The sequence below is a fragment of the Mytilus californianus genome, unplaced genomic scaffold (genome assembly GCF_021869535.1).
Source record: "Mytilus californianus isolate M0D057914Y unplaced genomic scaffold, xbMytCali1.0.p SCAF_4, whole genome shotgun sequence".
Lineage (NCBI taxonomy): Eukaryota > Metazoa > Mollusca > Bivalvia > Mytilida > Mytilidae > Mytilus > Mytilus californianus.
Genome location: NW_026262690.1, coordinates 50,526,481 through 50,540,573, shown reverse-complemented (window position 1 = coordinate 50,540,573; position 14,093 = coordinate 50,526,481).

Sequence of the window (14,093 nt, the reverse complement as noted above, 5' to 3'; positions counted from 1 at the left end):
GCTAAGAAAAATATTCCCCAATCCGCCTATCTTAGCATTAAACGCGACAACAACATAAAAGACATCTTAGTGCACAAGAAGCACAATTTACAATTTTATAAACAAACTAATGGCTGTGGACCATGCGGTAAAAATTGTGCATTATGCTCACACATAAATGAAACCAAGGTATTTTGTGACAACACCGGGAAAGATTATACCATTCAGGGACAAATAAACTGTAAAACCGTGGGCGTAGTATATGCAATTAACTGTACAAAATGCGAAAAACTTATATATGTAGGACAAACGGGTGATACACTTTATCAACGGATGCTATTGAACTTTTCAAAAATACGAACAAACAAAACAGACGATCCGGTAGCAAACCACTTCATTCAGCATAATCATTCGATGAAAAATTTAAAATTTACTGCCATAGAAAGAGTATTTGGAACAGAAATTTACAGAAAAACTAAAGAAGCCTTTTGAATAAAAAAAATTAAAAACTTTAGAGCCTGATGGACTCATCACAATGTATGAACGATAGTGAAAATATTTATAAAAAAAAAAAAAGAAAAAAACGTGGCAAATGAACGTCATAGTAGTTATTATAACGTAATGTATCCAAGCGATGTTATTGTTGTTTCAATGTTGTAATTTATTCCAATGAAGATGGCCGTAATGGCCGAAACATATGGAAAATTATAGTTTTTATTATACAATCATTCAGAGACTTTATATATATATATATATACAAGGCTAAATTGAAAACAACGTTCAAACCTATGATTGCGTTGGATAAAAACTGCAATTTTTATACGTGTGCATGCAAAACAAATTTCTTGGTAGAGGGGTCTAAATACAGCACAAACAACATTTTCCAAAAGACCAAAAAGTGAAAAAGTATATTTTAACAAAACGCATTTGACTAGCAGGTCGAACAACGGATGTTCTTAAACCCTGCTGACTGCCATGGCGATTTCCAAATAAACGGATCACAGATGTAACTAAATGGATCTTAATTTTAATCTAATACCAAATAGAAAAAACAAAAAACTTGCAGAAAAGATGGTATACCGCAAACATGAGGTGCAAAAATTTGTACACCATATCCGGATTTCGACAATTAATGTCTCCTCAGTGATATATATATATGTATTTAGACCCCTCTACCAAGAAATTTGTTTTGCATGCACACGTATAAAAATTGCGGTTTTTATCCAACGCAATCATAGGTTTGAACGTTGTTCTCAATTTAGACTTATTTATATTTTTTCGTTTGGACTTGTATATCTGTATTATATTTGCCTTCGGGTTTATATGATCCATTCATCCTATTTCGACTCTTCAAAATTCAAGAGTCTATCCTAAATTGAGGTAAATTATATGGCCTTCAAAATACCGGTACATATAGCCGTTTCGATTCCTCACATCACAGAAGAGACATTAATTGTTGAAATCCGGATATGGAGTACAAATTTTTGCACCTCATGTTTGCGGTATACCATCTTTTCCGCTTTTTACTGTTTTCTGGTTGATATTAAATTAATAATAAAGATCCATTTTTTTACATCTTTTGGAAAAAAATTGAGCAAGGTGTGTCCTGACATAAGTGTTCATGTACTCAGATATTTAGTCATAGGGTGGTTTCTGTATTTGGTATCCTCAGCTTTGATATACTACCTTACTGAAAAATCAGCCTTCTGGCAAACTGCCGCAAACACATCGGTAAGGTTGCTGCAACTTCACCCTGACTTTTTACCATGCAAATGAAGGTTGCGGCAGACTTGCCGCAAAGTTTGATAGCCTTATATAGTTTGTAGCAAACTTCTGGCGACTATTTGTGGTGAACCTCTGGCGAACTTTGATAGCCTTATATAGTTTGTGGCGAACTTCTGGCGACTTTTTGTGGTGAACTTCCGGCAAACTTTCAAAGCCTTATATAGTTTGTGGTGAACTTCTGGCAAATCAAATATGCTAATGATGCCTTGTGGCTACCTTTCTGTTAATTCTTTTTCAAAACTGTACGTCTCATTCAAAACATGCACATATATAGGGATCAAATTTAAATTGTATTAATTATTATGACCAATAATTGTTATTTACCTGCTGATCAAAATTTCATTTTTATACGACCACAAAATTTTTGTGGTCGTATATTGGTATGACGTTGGCGTCAGTTTAAGTGAATGGATCTCTATGAAATTATACCACAAGGTTCAATACCACAAAAGAAAGGTTGGGATTGATTTTGGGGGTTATGGTACCAACAGTTAAGGAAAAAGGGGCCAAAAAGGGGCCAAAAATAAGCATTTTTGTAACTTCCAGACATAACTTGTGTGTTAGTGTATGGATCTCTCTGACATTGTACCACAAGGTTCCATATCACAAAAGGAATGCTGGGATTGATTTTGGGGGTAATTGCCTCAAAATTTTAGGAATTAGGGGCCAAAAAAGGGGCAAATAACTAGCATTTTTCTAGTTCCATAACAATAACTTGTGTGTAAGTGTATGGATCTTTCTGAAATTGTACTACAAGGTACCATATCACAAAGGGAAAGCTGGAATTGAGTTTGGGGGTAATTGCCCAAAACGTTTAGGAATAAGGGGCCAAAAGGGGGCCAAAAAATAAGCATTTTTCTAGTTTCCAGACAATAACTTGTGTTCAAGTGTATGGATCTCTCTGAAATTGTACTGCAAGGTACTATACCACAAAGGAAAGGCTGGGATTGATTTTGGGGGTAATTACCTAAAAATTTTAGGAATTAGGGGACAAAAAGGGGCAAAAAAAACATTTTTCTAGTTTCAGGACCATAACTTGTGTGTAAGTGTATGGATCTTTATGAAATTGTACAACAAGGTTCCATATCACAAAGGGAAAGCTGGGTTTGAGTTTGGGGGTAATTGCCCTAAATGTTTAGGAATTTGGGGCTAAAAAGGGGCAAAAAAACGCATTTTTCTAGTTTCCAGACAATAACTTGTGTTCAAGTGTACAGATCTCTCTGAAATTGTACTGCAAGGCACCATACATTGTAACACAAAGGGAAGGCTGGGATTGAGTATGGGGTGATGAATCATAAGGGGGTTCAAAAAATTTGAGGGAAGATTTTTTTTCCTTTTTTTTTCTTTAAAATTTTCCATTTTAAATTTGTTATTTCTGATTTATATATAAAAGAAAATAATAATGATATGGTTTGAATAGGTAAATTAAATTTTTTTAAGTTCTTAGACCACATTCATTCTGTGTCAGAAACCTATGCTGTGTCAAATATTTAATCACAATCCAAATTCAGTGCTGTATGAAGCTTGAATGTTGTGTCCATACTTGTTAAAGAAATGTGAAAGAGAGAAATATAAATTTTGACCACAAAAAAAAACAACAACAAAAAAAAACAGAAAAACTAAATATAGGTACATGTATATCTATTAATTTACTCAGTGCAGAATTCAGAATGAGCTGATTAATTTCTTAACAGATTCATATGTATGATAAAATCAAAACAAATCTGATTATTGATGTTTTTATAATGGTCAATTATAAAGAAACTGGGATTTAGGCATGACAACATTTATACTATATACAAATTAAGCATAGAATTATCTAAAATATTAATCAAATGTGATTTAACAATAAAGAATTACAATATTTGAACATAAGAAAACAATTCCTGCAAAACATCATTATCCACAAAGTTTAAGTTTACAAGTGTAATGATATTTCTCTAAGGGCAATAAGGGAGTAACACAATTGTTATTTTCAAAAATGGATGTTCTTTGACATAATTAAGTTTTGTACCAATAATAACAAACTAACATGCAAAAAAATACCTAAAATGACTTACAAAGAGATGATGCATGGCCTGTTCCAGGAACTAATTGAATCATATATAACTCAGACATCTATAAAATATAACATCCATTTACTTTTTACATGAAAACACCAACATTATAACTTCCCTCCTATTTCAAATTTAATGAAGCAGGAAGTCTGTTTTTAGTGCATGGAGCATGCTCAGTATTGAAAATAAGCTACATATAATGGTAAAGGCATGCTATAAAGTTGGCGATAAAGTTCTAGCAAACTTGGGGCCTGCTGTAAAGTCTAATTACAAAGTTCCTTCAATTTTAAGAAAGCTAAGAGCTTGTGGCAAACTTGCGACAAACTTTTACATTTGTTTTCCAAAAGGTCGCTGCTAGCGGCGAACACTGGTGAACAACTTTCAGGTCGACTGGCGAACTAAAAAGATTGCCGCAAGTTTGCTGCAACCTTACCACAAGGTTGCAGCAAAGTTTCTCTTTTCATAAGGATATATATAGCTACTAACCCGTAAACTACTTCGCCTATTGGAATCAAACTTGGGAACAATCATCGATTAGATATGTAGTTTTAAAATTTATCTGATGATCCTGCCTTCCAACCAACATGGCCACCAAGGCTAAAAAATAGAATATAGGGGTAAAATGCAAGTATTGTCTATAATATTTGGGATGATTATAATACTAAATAGTCCCAGATAATATCTTGAAAAGTCCAACTAATTATGACATCTTGTAAAGCTATTATTATTAATTATTGTATTGTATGGTATCAAAATGGAAGGTGTAACAGCAAAAAAATAAAAATAGTCTTACAAGATGCATAATTATTTGGCCTAGAAAATTGGTAAAGATAAAGGAAATCTGATAGTGCAGAAATGTTCAAAATGTTAAATGTTTAGCTATTGTCCATTTTGACCAACATTCTCAGATGACTCCTTATTGGGATTTCAACAGAAAATTTTGGCCCACAAAGTTTTTTGCAAAAAATATGTAATCAATTTTATGCACAATTGAATGCCAGTTGAGCAATACAAGCTCCTTTAGGCATCTAGTCATGTTAGTTGTTCTTTGCATGTAAATTCTGGTCGACTGTTTTCAAGAAAGCAGTATAACTTACATTTAGTTATATATATAGGGCAATTCTAAAACTCACTGCTTCAATGGAAAAGACTCAATCCTAAATGTCTTGAGAAGAGCTCAAAGTAACAAGCAGTTATCATATAGAATCTGTCTTATTCTTGTTGGGTCAGGCTGAGTTTTGGAATGCAGTTCTTATATACAGATCATATATAATTATATTTGTCTTTGAGCACCAGTTTTAAGCAAGGTCTACCATTGACCCACAACATGACTAAATATTCTTTTGTTTTGATTTCATTTTTTGGTTTCTTTTTATTTAGATATTTTCTTTACTTCACAGTTTTCCTTTAATAAATTTCCTTTTTGTCAGATTGGCAAGTGACTCTGATTACTATTTGGTTCATGAAAATTAAAGTCTTGGTCAGTTATAGGTAATTTTGGTGTCCCATGTTTTTCCTGGCAAAGTATTCCCAACCTGTTTTGTCTCTCTCTTAAAATTGTTCTGTATTTAAAGGAACTAGCAATCTTAATACGAAGATTTTCAGAACTGCATTACTTCCAAGCACTGGCTGCAACTTTGCTTTACCTGTGGTGCTTCTTGATTTTTGTCTCGCCTTGACGAAGTCAAAAAGCGAGACATAGGTATGCTGTTTCTGGTGTCGGCGGCGGCGGCGTCAACAATGTATTAGTTTGTGATTAGTTCTAGTTCATGGTGAACCACTAGTGGTAGGTCAATGATATTTGGTATGCAGTTGTATTAGCATTGGCACATCTCATTACCATGGAGATTATTTGGCCCTGCCCCCTCAGTCAAGGTCTATTGACTTTGAAACTTTTCATAGTTTACATGTATTAGTTTGTGATTAGGTCAATTTATGGGGAACCACTAGTGGTAGATCAATGATATTTGTTATGCAGTTGTATAAGCATTGGCATACCTCATTTCCATGGAGATTATTTGGCTCAGCCCCCTTAGTCATGGTCTATAGACTTTGAAAATTTTGCTAAGTTAACATGTATTAGTTTGTGATTAGGTCAGTTCAAGGGGAACCTGATAATGATTAGTGGTAGGCCAATGTTAATTGGTGTTCAGTTGTATAAGCATTAGCACATCTCATTTTCATGGAGTCCCGCCCCCTCGGTCATGGTCTATTGACTTTGAAACTTTTGCTTACCGGTAGTTTACATGTATTAGTTTGTGATTAGATCAGTTTAAGATGAACTGCTAATGTTAAGTCAATGATATTTGGTATGCAAATGTATTGGCATTTGCAAGTATCGTTTCCATGGAGATTATATAGCCCCACCCCTGATCATGGTTCATTGACTTTGAAACTTTTACATACCGGTAGTTTACAAGTTAATGTTTGTGTTTAGGTTTGTTTAAAGGGAACGACTTATAATAAGTCAATGCTATTTGGTATGCAGTTGTATTAGCATTGGCACATCTCATTCCATGGAGATTGTTTAGCCATGTACCTTCAGTCATGGTTCATTGACTTTGAATATTTGCATAACTTACATGTTAAAGTATTGCTATTTTAATTTCAACATTTGCATTATCAAAATTACAAAAAGGCGAGACATATCTCTGTGATAACAGTTTATTTATTCTTATATATAATTATGTATTTGTAGGAAAGTGGTCCAACATTTGTTGGTGATGAATGGAGTGAACCCAAGTTAATGGAATATCTTGGTGCTACCAGAATGAAAGCTCTTGGAAATAATTTGTAAGTCTTTATTCAAATTGCTTAACTTAGCTGATTATACTATTTTCTCTCAACTGCAAGAAAATCAGGGACCACAAGACACTAGCTGGTATTACTTTTTCTGGTACAAAGTAAATGGTACACCTAGTGTTTCTTTCAATCTATGTATGAATGAAAATTATGCAGCTTATGATGTGAACTTGTTAGGTGGTCATTATCACCTTACCTTGACTTCTTTCTAATACTCAAGTGACCATTTAAAAGTTACTTTGATTGGATATATATATGTTATCTATTAGTTGGTTGTCCCACTGTCTGTATCAGTCTTCTCGGCTCTTAATAAAATTGCACATCACAGCTTTGTGACATCAAATACATTGACCAGTACATATTACCGACGTCATAATGAATGATCCGACGTTAATAAGTTTGACCTGAACTCTTGTTTCTATCATGCAAACTACTCAAATACAACCTAATAAATCGATTATCTGGTTGTCTGCCTATTTATATTGTAAAATATAAGCTGCTCGACACAATATGAAGACTTTTTTGGACTCGTTTGGTGTGCTCACTCGACAAAAAGCTTCATATTGTGACTTGCAGCTGATTTTTTACAGTAATTACATTACATGTATGTTTCATTGTGATACGTTATTTTGATTGGCTAACAGCAATCTCACGTCATTCTGAAATTAACCTTCATTTCAAAATGAAATGTAACATTCATGACAACACGAGCTTCCACAATAAAGTGCACAGGTAAATAAAAGAAAAACTTGATAGAAATTGTGTTTTCATGATCCTACCAAAAAAATGTAATTATAAGTATTGAATGCAAATCTTTCAGTAATTTTATAGGGTTGTAAAAGCATTGACCGTGCGTACATTTTTAGAATGAAGCGCTATCGCGCTTCTTACAAAATGTACTTCGGTCAACACTTTTACACCCCAATAAATTTACCAAAAGATTAAGCATTCAATTCTTAAATATCAGTATGCAGACAACCTGATAATTGGTACATCTCAATAGATATATTATGTAACAGTGGCCATGAGTCAATACAATTTGGTATATGAATTAAAGTCTATTGATAAGTACTTGTCCATATGACTATTAACTTCATTTTCATCATCTAAAATTCAAGTTCAGTTTTTAATTAGCTTACTCATCAGTAACTAAACACTTGGTCAGTAATATTTGTATATGTGCATAGATTTGTTGTAAAGGGTATAAATATCATGAACCTGACCTTTTTTGATGATACTATACAGTTTGAAATTTTTGCCAGTCTGTACTGGGTAAGTCAGCAAATTATCCTGTAGGTCCTTATTGCTGAATTGATGGAAACATGCATCAGTCTCTGATTACTGTTGTAACTCTTATAATACATTTGGTGTGCTGATTTGTTGTAGGAGTAAATGTATGTCTCTCTTATTTGACCTTGACCCCATTTATAATTTTTAATTTTTAGACTTTGACTTAGAATTAAATTATAAAAGCTCAATAAAATGTTGAGGTCAGCTGTAGACCCTATCAGTATGAAGTTAGATTTAGTATTAGTGTAAGGGCAAATAAAGAGAATTGATGTAAGAAACAGTAGGTTACCATACAGCCTTCAACAAAAATAAAGTAAATCATATAGAAATACTCCTGTAATTATATATAGTTATTGTTTGGTATGAAAGTTTGAAGATTAAAAAGGCTGTTGTAAAGTGGAATAAATTATTATCTTGTAAAGAATGAATACATGTACCTGAAATGAACCTGCTTTATTTACAGCACAGAGTGGAGAAGTGAAGATTGTGCAAGAGTAGTGCTTAACAAACTGGAAAGGAAGGGTTACAGAGTGGTGTCTATGACTGGAGTTGGACAAACATGTATATGGACTTTAAATAAACCAGAGGAGAGTACAAGTTAACACCAATGTATATATAGTTTAAAAAAAAAAGTTAATGAAATTGATTAAACATTTTATATTGTGTGATATATACATGTCAATGTGAATTTTATGACATTATGGTATAATGATAAAGACTGTATGCACCATTTAATAATATGACATGATTATTTTGTTGGCTCTATGTTGTTACACTGGTGTATCATCTGTCAAGAAATATTTATAAACAGCGCCACCTGGCTGTCCTCTCATGGGAAATCGTCTATATCACCAGTTTAATAAAATTTAGATAATATCTGATCTGCATATGGCACAACTTTACAAAATACAAGTATGTAATGAATTAATCTTCGAAGATTCAAAATTTTTACACTTTTTTTTAGTTGCCTACCATTGAGGGAAATAACACGTTTTCCTGTGTTTTTTTAGTTACACTACAGAGAATGTTTGACACCACAGTCCAAAAGATATTGTTTTGGAAATGTCATTAGGTCAATAGATGCAAAATTTATATCAGTCTTTGTAAAATGCAGGATTTTCAAGTTGATGTTTTTAAAAAAATTCTTTTACACATTGATGTTGAGGTATATTAAATGTGTAACAAGAGGTCATCCAATGTAGCATCTGTACAGTAATAAAGACAAACACATGGGATGATTTATTCATAATTATGACAAGATAACTAGTTTCAGATATAATTGTGACAATCAAGTATTATTATGGGATAGATATTCCTTATCAATTGATTAATATTTCAGTTCAATTTTACTTTACTGATTGCTAGGGAGAGGTCAATCATTGCTTGGTTGTTGGTTCTCTCTGGGTATTGTTCTTTACTCCACCAAAAAAAAAATGTCTCCTTTGATGTAGCAAAGAGTGCTGAAAGTGGCATTTAACACTGAAAATCAATTAATCAATATTTACATTGTAATGAAAAGAATGTCCTTAGTTTACATTCTGATTGTTTAACTGAGCATCTACAGGGAAGCAAACTTGGATATGTCACCTTTTCTATATGGTTTCTTTTTTTTAAAGCCTACCTTGTCGAACTAGCCATTAATTTGTGAGATATTTTCATTAATTTTGGTACATTATTCATTGTAAATGGAAAAAAAAAATATCTCTCAAATGAAACTACTGACCCACTTGGAAATGGAAATTTGGCTTCAATAATACTGATGGTTTTGTATTGTTTTAAAAAAATGTAGGGGTGAAACAAATTAAGTTAAAGATTTTTATGGCTATCGCTGTGAATAATTGACCAATGTTTAGTATTTTGTGTAATAAAAGTTGCTCATTTTGAGCCCTCAGTGCTAACATAGCACTGATGTATGCATATATGACTGTTTTCTGCTCTTTGGTCGGGTTGTAACGTGTCTCTTTGACACATTCCCCGTTTCCATTCTCAATATTATTATATAATTGTATGATAAGTATTTGCATATAATGTATGAATTTTTGTACAGTAACAAACCTTTGACTTAAGCACCTTAAGACGTATGTAAGTTTCATTATTGAATGTGCATTTATTTATTAAATCACAAGTAAGGCTGACTAATTTATTTTCTGAGTTATATTTTTTTTTGCATTTAGGAATCAACCATATGAAGGTTATTTTACATGGGTTTTTTTCTCAAAGTATTCTTGACAGATTTAGCCATTTAGATTATATGCAAAACTATATCCAAACCAAGGGAGATAAATGAACTGGATATTACTGAAAATCAACAAGTTTTTATATAATGAAATTAAAAAATAAATAAAAATTATAATCCCTAAAAAAAATAATGGAATTTAGACCATAAATTTGGATAAATTTGGATAAAGAATAAAAGTTCTAAGTATTTTTATGTAAGCTTTAACCATTGGTTGTGATTAAAATAATATTGTGAGGGAATGCATAGAAATTGTATTTTGTACAATGGTGATTCCCCCCCCCCCCCCCCCCCATATTTATCACATTTATTAATCCATGTACTGATGAAGAATACATGGTGATTATTGCTACCAGTATACAATTTTATGACATAAACTTAAAAGTGTAAGGAGTTTAAAAAAAAAGTTGAATTTTCTTTTGTCAAACTAGAGAGGTGATAAATCTTTCTACTTTTAATTAGCCTGAAAAAAATTATTTCAGCAGTGATGAATCAAGTTTCAATACTGTAGTGAGTCAATATTTGAATCCAGCTATCGAAATTTTCATAGAATACAATGTATTACCATTACTGTAGGTGGGAGAAATTGACTTTTGTACTGTTAGTACCAAGCCAATCAAAAAATAAAATATATAAATGTAAGCAATGAAAAGTTTTATAATATTACATTAGAAAATTATAATTTGAAACAGTTTATTTTCTTTATTTCCATTCAATGGTAGGGTTAAATTATTCCATCTTTCTGAAATTTAACAGTTGTCCTAACTCTTGAATTGTTGTCAGGGACACTGTCATCATTAAATTATATTTTAGTTTTCTCATGAGTGAATCAGTAACTCTTGCCTAACATTGAGACAAAATTATTTGTTATTTGAGAAAAATGCGACTTACAATCAGATGCTTTACTGTTCTCACATTTTTATGTCCCACCTAGGGGCATTATGTTTTCCTGTCTTTGATGAAGTTGAAGTCCAATCAACCTGAAACAGTACACATGTTCCCTATGATATGATATTTCTAATTTTAATGCCAAATTAAAGTTTTGACGCCAATTTCACGGTCCACTGAACATAGAAAATGATAAGGTGAGTGGAGCATCCATGTACTATGGACACATTCTTGTTTTCAAAAGCATTCCAGTAAAGAATTTTATTACTTTTCAATTATGTATGCTACATTTATTGAATAATTGAAAAGTTGAGAGCTTACAAGAATGATTCAAACAAATGATATTTCATGTAGTACTAAAACAAATGATATTTCATGTAGTACTAAAACAAATGATATTTCATGTAGTACTCAAACAAATGATATTTCATGCAGTACTCAAACAAATGATATTTCATGTAGTACTCAAACAAATGATATTTCATGTAGTACTCAAGCAGTTTTTGTTCTGCTATTATATGGGTTTAATACTTATAATCATTGATCAATGTTTTATAAATTGTGCTGTATTTACAACAAGTCATGTTTTTTTATGAAATGTTAAGGTTATTTTTTGCCTTTCTTTTATTTATGTTATTATATAATTAATAGAAAATATGGTTTTACCTCAATGAAATAAAAACCAAAAGGAGATCTAGAAATTAAATTAGATTTAGATTGTAAATTAATTTAACAAAAACCATCTCAGAGCATTTTGAGGGGAAAAAAAAGGCATTTTTTTGCTAGCTTAATTATAATACTGGTACATGTCATATATTTTTATCCAGGCTTATAATATGGCATAAACTAGATGTGTATTCCTTCTACCTAAGACTCATCAGTTATGCTCAATCAAAATAGTTGGATTTCTAAGAACATCTATGCTCGTTGAAAAATCCTTAGTATTTTGAATAATTCAAACATTATCTAAACAGTAGATTTATTCAAATGACTGTATCAATGATACTTCTTGTCAACACAGAACAGAAATGATTTGATTTTTGGTGTTTTAACGCCACTTTTAAGCACCTCTTTTGGGCTATTTTGTGGCGGCCAGTTTTTATTGGTGGAGGAAGTGCCCGGAGAAAAACCACGACCTTCGATAGGAAAACTGACAATTCTAGTCAATTAAGATTGGAGTCGAGTGCACCCGCACAAGCGGGGTTCAAACTCACAACCTCAGTGTTGACTGGCTAGTGATTACAGTAGTAACTACTTAGACCACTCGGCCAACAAGGCCCCTAGAACAGAAATGAAACTATATGCAAATGACTAAATTGGTAGCAGATATCCAACTATGTACACCTCTTATATGCTCTTCTATTATTAATACATTAAGGAAAAATGTGATATTAATTTTTTCTTTCAATTCCTCATTGGTTTAATAGTGTGAGACCAGTTCTAGCGATCACATTTTCTATGTTTGGACCATACAAACTTTGCCGAAAGGGACCATACAAGAATTCTAATACAATCTGTTAATTTTCCACTTACAATTTAAGCTATGATTCATGTATCAACTTCTTACCCCAAATGCCTTATTATATTTTACGATTGTTACTCATTAACTCAAAATACATCTTTGCCCTATATTCTGATCTCAGCACAGATATAAAGAATCCTGAACCTTCATCAGAGACAACTCTTAGTAAAGGAGCCATTGAATAATTATGTAAAGCCTACTCTTAGAAGAGTTAAATGGACTAATAAACGAGAAGAAATTTTTAAGTCTAATATGTTAAAATTAAACTTTAAAACTGTTAACTCTGAATTAGATAATTTAACCCAAAAAATGGATGCAAATAATGCACTTGATTCCACTTTAGCTCAAAGTGTTAATGACACAGTCTCAAGTATATCATCAGTATTATACAATGCTGCTTTTTTAAGTAATACTAGTAAAACCCCTGTTATAGCCAGGAGAAGTAAACGAAGAAAAGCAAAAAAGCCATATTATGATAATGAATGTGAATCTAAATATAGGTCTCTAAAAAGTCTGACTAGAAAATTGTGTACTGAGCCCTGGAATGATAGTCTTAGACACAAAGTATTATATCATAAAAAGGAACTAAATAAAGTCATAAGGAAAAAATATAGACAATTTAGACATAAAATGATAAAACAGATTATAGATTCAAATAATAGCTGTTCAGATGATTTTTGGAAAACTATTAAAAAACTAAAAAAGTAGAACTTCAAGGATCCTAGCTCTAACATACAACCTAAAGAATGGTTTGAATATTTTGATAAATTAATGAATATTGATTATGATAAAAATGTACTTAACAATCAGAAAATTTATACTGCTTTTAATGACTGTAATACTGAGATTTTAAACAGTTATATTACAACTGAGGATGTGGTTATTGCAGCTAAATCTTTCAAGAATAATAAAGCAAGTGGTTCAGATTGTATTACAAATGAAATGTTGCAAATATCTTGTAATATGAATATTGATGTTTATGTAAAATTGTTTAATCTTATTCTTAAGTCTGGTATTTACCCAACTTTATGGAGAGAAAATTTTATTAAGCCCATTTTTAAGGGTGGGTGTTTTAATGATCCATCTAATTATCGAGGTATAGCCCTTTCAAGTTGTTTAGGAAAATTCTTTCTTAGGGTTTTATATAGTAGATTAGAAAAATATCTTGAAGGAAATAAAATTATTTGTCGTGAGCAAATTGGATTTAGAAAGGGAAGTCGAACAAGTGATCATGTTTTGACTCTTAAAACTATTATTGATAAGGCATTTAAATCATCAAAAAAGATATATGCCTGTTTTATAGATTTCAGGAAGGCATTTGATACTATTAACATGGAGGCTCTTTTTTACAAATTGTCTTATTACAACATAGATGGCCTCTTTTTCGGTATGTGATATGAGAGATATGTATAAAGAGGTTTTGTACTTCGTGAAGATCTCTGAAGGTGTCACTGATTTTTTTAATTCCACAGTTGGGGTAAAACAAGGGTGTATTTTAAGTCCCACATTATTTTCTTTATATATTAATGATTTA